Raw genomic sequence first — 6000 nt, forward strand, 5'->3', positions numbered from 1 at the left:
TGGGCACTAAACTGGCATACTTGCAATGCTGGATGGTTCAGAGTGAAAACACCTATAGGCTGACAATAGTAATTGCAGGTGTTGATTAACTCATTGTGCAAAATAATTTCTAAAATGTGGTCACTTTGGGAGGTTTTCTGCTGTTTTGGTACTCTGCAAATTTCATCTGCAAGGTATTCCTGCAAAATCTGCATTGCAAAACCCAAATAGGGCTCTTCCTTTCAAAGCCCTGCTGTGTGGCCAAACAGTAGTTTCTGAAGAAATGTGGTGCATCACCGTATTTGTGAGAAATCTAACATTTCTAATATCCAAACAAAATAAATGGAGGTTTAAAAATTAATGCAGACGAAAAGTACGCATATAAAAAATGTTATTTATTGACTTTTTTGGGGTGGTGTGACAAGTTTGTAATCACAAGGAATGGTAACATTTCTGCTGACTAGCATGGAAGGAGTTAAGTTCCAATTGCATATCGAAGTCAGGATGGCCGAGCGGTCTAAAGCGCAGCGTTCAGGTCGCAGTCTCCCCTGGAGGCGTGGGTTCAAATCCCACTTCTGACATCAACATTTAATTTCAAGAAACTTTATCTTCATTTATTGATTAGATGAGGTCAAACAAAACTTAGTAATGTGGTTTTGAAAAATTTCCTGAGAGTCTTTGGAGTGAATCTGAATTTGTCCTCTCAAAAAAGAACTCTAGGAACATCAAACAGATTTTTTGTGCATATGTCTGTTGTTCTTTTGGCACTAGAAAAATCCTTTGGACAGTCAATGAGGAGGGACTATTTCACCTCTTTTTGTTCTCTGTCCCTATTAGGGTAGGGAATCAACCTTCTACAGTGCTGTCATGAAATATATCTAGAAACGGATTTGCTGGTAAGTCTACTTTCATAGTTTTCACCTCATACATCAATAGACCATAACGATACTTAATAAACAAAAACTTAACAAGTTGGTAATCATAGTTTAAAAAATGTGAAATGCCCATGTCATTCTGACATGTTTCAGCACATTTTGGGACAAATGGTCTCACTTTTAACAATCAATAAAATATTTTCTCTAAATTTTTGTCTCTTTTTTGCTCCAATTGTTTGCATCTCATAAAAAATAAAACTTGATGTAACATTATGCATGCAAATTGTGTTTTATGTGTGACCATGACCTATTCTAGAAGCACAGGGTCAGAATTATACTGTTGCATGGAGACAAACTGAAAATGTAAAAATTCAATGGCAAAATTGCTGTCTTTTTCTACTCATTCACAAATAGTAAATGAATGTTATTAAATATGTACAGCAAAATGGAAGGCGTTTCAAATAGAAATCATGCTTCAAAAAACAGTCAAATGAAAAATTATAATATATCCCTCCAGGTGTGACACTTGACATTTGCAGAGTGTCAAACCCCCCAGAAAACGTATAGATATGGCTGAAATAGCTCAGTTGGGAGAGCGTTAGACTGAAGATCTAAAGGTCCCTGGTCCAATCCCGGGTTTCGGCAAAATGCTTTTTCTTCACCGTTTACATTTTAAGGAGATATTAAACAAAGCACATGGACTGATCATGATCAAAAGGCCTAAAAATCTTAACTATCTACAGAAAACAAAATGTTAAAAATTTGAGAAACGGTAACTTTTTCCTTTTGAACACATGAATGTTTTTTAGTAATTTTTCCTCTATTTTGTTTTATTTCAGATTGACTTAGCTGTAAGAGGATTAAAAGGTAACCTGATAGCTGAAACAGACAGCACTTATCAGACACTAGCTGAATGATTATAGTCAGCTTGTTTGACTTTGAAACACTGAGGCATTACTGAGACAAATGTCCTTAAAAAATATGCTGTGGACAACGTCAAAAAGGCAAAAAACACAAGCTCCACACAGGTCCGTCATCTTTAATTTGAAATATAGGAGGTTTCTACTTTAATGGTGAGACAAAGCATCTATATATTTGACATTGCTCCAGTGAGTAGAGCCCACTTAAAAATGTATGGGTTGCTTGCCTCTGCAAGCAAAAGCTGGGCACTAAACTGGCATACTTGCAATGCTGGATGGTTCAGAGTGAAAACACCTATAGGCTGACAATAGTAATTGCAGGTGTTGATTAACTCATTGTGCAAAATAATTTCTAAAATGTGGTCACTTTGGGAGGTTTTCTGCTGTTTTGGTACTCTGCAAATTTCATCTGCAAGGTATTCCTGCAAAATCTGCATTGCAAAACCCAAATAGGGATCTTCCTTTCAAAGCCCTGCTGTGTGGCCAAACAGTAGTTTCTGAAGAAATGTGGTGCATCACCGTATTTGTGAGAAATCTAACATTTCTAATATCCAAACAAAATAAATGGAGGTTTAAAAATTAATGCAGACGAAAAGTACGCATATAAAAAATGTTATTTATTGACTTTTTTGAGGTGGTGTGACAAGTTTGTAATCACAAGGAATGGTAACATTTCTGCTGACTAGCATGGAAGGAGTTAAGTTCCAATTGCATATCGAAGTCAGGATGGCCGAGCGGTCTAAGGCGCTGCGTTCAGGTCGCAGTCTCCCCTGGAGGCGTGGGTTCAAATCACACTTCTGACATCAACATTTAATTTCAAGTAACTTTATCTTCATGTAATGTGGTTTTGAAAAATTTCCTGAGAGTCTTTGGAGTGAATCTGAATTTGTCCTCTCAAAAAAGAACTCTAGGAACATCAAACAGATTTTTTGTGCATATGTCTGTTGTTCTTTTGGCACTAGAAAAATCCTTTGGACAGTCAATGAGGAGGGACTATTTCACCTCTTTGTGTTTTCTGTCCCTATTAGGGTAGGGAATCAACCTTCTACAGTGCTGTCATGAAATATATCTAGAAACGGATTTGCTGGTAAGTCTACTTTCATAGTTTTCACCTCATACATCAATAGACCATAACGATACTTAATAAACAAAAACTTAACAAGTTTGTAATCATAGTTTAAAAAATGTGAAATGCCCATGTCATTCTGACATGTTTCAGCACATTTTGGGACAAATGGTCTCACTTTTAACAATCAATAAAATATTTTCTCTAAATTTTTGTCTCTTTTTTGCTCCAATTGTTTGCATCTCATAAAAAATAAAACTTGATGTAACATTATGCATGCAAATTGTGTTTTATGTGCGACCATGACCTATTCTAGAAGCACAGGGTCAGAATTATACTGGTGCATGGAGACAAACTGAAAATGTAAAAATTCAATGGCAAAATTGCTGTCTTTTTCTACTCATTCACAAATAGTTAATGAATGTTATTAAATATGTACAGCAAAATGGAAGGCGTTTCAAATAGAAATCATGCTTCAAAAAACAGTCAAATGAAAAATTATAATATATCCCTCCAGGTGTGACACTTGACATTTGCAGAGTGTCAAACCCCCCAGAAAATGTATAGATATGGCCGAAATAGCTCAGTTGGGAGAGCGTTAGACTGAAGATCTAAAGGTCCCGGGTTTCGGCAAAATGCTTTTTCTTCACCATTTACATTTTAAGGAGATATTAAACAAAGCACATGGACTGATCATGATCAAAAGGCCTAAAAATCTTAACTATCTACAGAAAACAAAATGTTAAAAATTTGAGAAACGGTAACTTTTTCCTTTTGAACACATGAATGTTTTTTAGTAATTTTTCCTCTATTTTGTTTTATTTCAGATTGACTTAGCTGTAAGAGGATTAAAAGGTAACCTGATAGCTGAAACAGACAGCACTTATCAGACACTAGCTGAATGATTATAGTCAGCTTGTTTGACTTTGAAACACTGAGGCATTACTGAGACAAATGTCCTTAAAAAATATGCTGTGGACAAAGTCAAAAAGGCAAAAAACACAAGCTCCACACAGGTCCGTCATCTTTAATTTGAAATATAGGAGGTTTCTACTTTAATGGTGAGACATAGCATCTACATATTTGACATTGCTCCAGTGAGTAGAGCCCACTTAAAAATGTATGGGTTGCTTGCCTCTGCAAGCAAAAGCTGGGCACTAAACTGGCATACTTGCAATGCTGGATGGTTCAGAGTGAAAACACCTATAGGCTGACAATAGTAATTGCAGGTGTTGATTAACTCATTGTGCAAAATAATTTCTAAAATGTGGTCACTTTGGGAGGTTTTCTGCTATTTTGGTACTCTGCAAATTTCATCTGCAAGGTATTCCTGCAAAATCTGCATTGCAAAACCCAAATAGGGCTCTTCCTTTCAAAGCCCTGCTGTGTGGCCAAACAGTAGTTTCTGAAGAAATGTGGTGCATCACCGTATTTGTGAGAAATCTAACATTTCTAATATCCAAACAAAATAAATGGAGGTTTAAAAATTAATGCAGACGAAAAGTACGCATATAAAAAATGTTATTTATTGACTTTTTTGGGGTGGTGTGACAAGTTTGTAATCACAAGGAATGGTAACATTTCTGCTGACTAGCATGGAAGGAGTTAAGTTCCAATTTCATATCGAAGTCAGGATGGCCGAGCGGTCTAAGGCGCTGCGTTCAGGTCGCAGTCTCCCCTGGAGGCGTGGGTTCAAATCCCACTTCTGACATCAACATTTAATTTCAAGTAACTTTATCTTCATGTAATGTGGTTTTGAAAAATTTCCTGAGAGTCTTTGGAGTGAATCTGAATTTGTCCTCTCAAAAAAGAACTCTAGGAACATCAAACAGATTTTTTGTGCATATGTCTGTTGTTCTTTTGGCACTAGAAAAATCCTTTGGACAGTCAATGAGGAGGGACTATTTCACCTCTTTGTGTTCTCTGTCCCTATTAGGGTAGGGAATCAACCTTCTACAGTGCTGTCATGAAATATATCTAGAAACGGATTTGCTGGTAAGTCTACTTTCATAGTTTTCACCTCATACATCAATAGACCATAACGATACTTAATAAACAAAAACTTAACAAGTAGGTAATCATAGTTTAAAAAATGTGAAATGCCCATGTCATTCTGACATGTTTCAGCACATTTTGGGACAAATGGTCTCACTTTTAACAATCAATAAAATATTTTCTCTAAATTTTTGTTTCTTTTTTGCTCCAATTGTTTGCATCTCATAAAAAATAAAACTTGATGTAACATTATGCATGCAAATTGTGTTTTATGTGCGACCATGACCTATTCTAGAAGCACAGGGTCAGAATTATACTGGTGCATGGAGACAAACTGAAAATGTAAAAATTCAATGGCAAAATTGCTGTCTTTTTCTACTCATTCACAAATAGTTAATGAATGTTATTAAATATGTACAGCAAAATGGAAGGCGTTTCAAATAGAAATCATGCTTCAAAAAACAGTCAAATGAAAAATTATAATATATCCCTCCAGGTGTGACACTTGATATTTGCAGAGTGTCAAACCCCCCAGAAAATGTATAGCTATGGCCGAAATAGCTCAGTTGGGAGAGCGTTAGACTGAATATCTAAAGGTCCCGTGTTTCGGCAAAATGCTTTTTCTTCACTATTTACATTTTAAGGAGATATTAAACAAAGCACATGGACTGATCATGATCAAAAGGCCTAAAAATCTTAACTATCTACAGAAAACAAAATGTTAAAAATTTGAGAAACGGTAACTTTTTCCTTTTGAACACATGAATGTTTTTTAGTAATTTTTCCTCTATTTTGTTTTATTTCAGATTGACTTAGCTGTAAGAGGATTAAAAGGTAACCTGATAGCTGAAACAGACAGCACTTATCAGACACTAGCTGAATGATTATAGTCAGCTTGTTTGACTTTGAAACACTGAGGCATTACTGAGACAAATGTCCTTAAAAAATATGCTGTGGACAAAGTCAAAAAGGCAAAAAACACAAGCTCCACACAGGTCCGTCATCTTTAATTTGAAATATAGGAGGTTTCTACTTTAATGGTGAGACAAAGCATCTACATATTTGACATTGCTCCAGTGAGTAGAGCCCACTTAAAAATGTATGGGTTGCTTGCCTCTGCAAGCAAAAGCTGGGCACTAAACTGGCATACTTGCAATGCTGGATG

General features: G+C 35.9%; 2 non-coding genes across 2 annotated transcripts; both read left to right on the forward strand.

The window, feature by feature from the left end:
• Window positions 1-2494: 2494 nt before the first annotated feature.
• On the forward strand, window positions 2495-2577 carry TRNAL-CAG (transfer RNA leucine (anticodon CAG)). The gene has a single exon. It is a non-coding gene; the product is annotated as a tRNA-Leu (tRNA).
• A 1891-nt stretch (window positions 2578-4468) lies between these two features.
• TRNAL-CAG (transfer RNA leucine (anticodon CAG)) lies at window positions 4469-4551 on the forward strand. Its single transcript has one exon. It is a non-coding gene; the product is annotated as a tRNA-Leu (tRNA).
• The last annotated feature ends 1449 nt before the right edge of the window (window positions 4552-6000 follow it).

The sequence above is a fragment of the Dendrobates tinctorius genome, unplaced genomic scaffold, assembly GCF_039654945.1.
Source record: "Dendrobates tinctorius isolate UK_male_01 unplaced genomic scaffold, ASM3965494v1 ptg000300l, whole genome shotgun sequence".
NCBI lineage: Eukaryota > Metazoa > Chordata > Amphibia > Anura > Dendrobatidae > Dendrobates > Dendrobates tinctorius.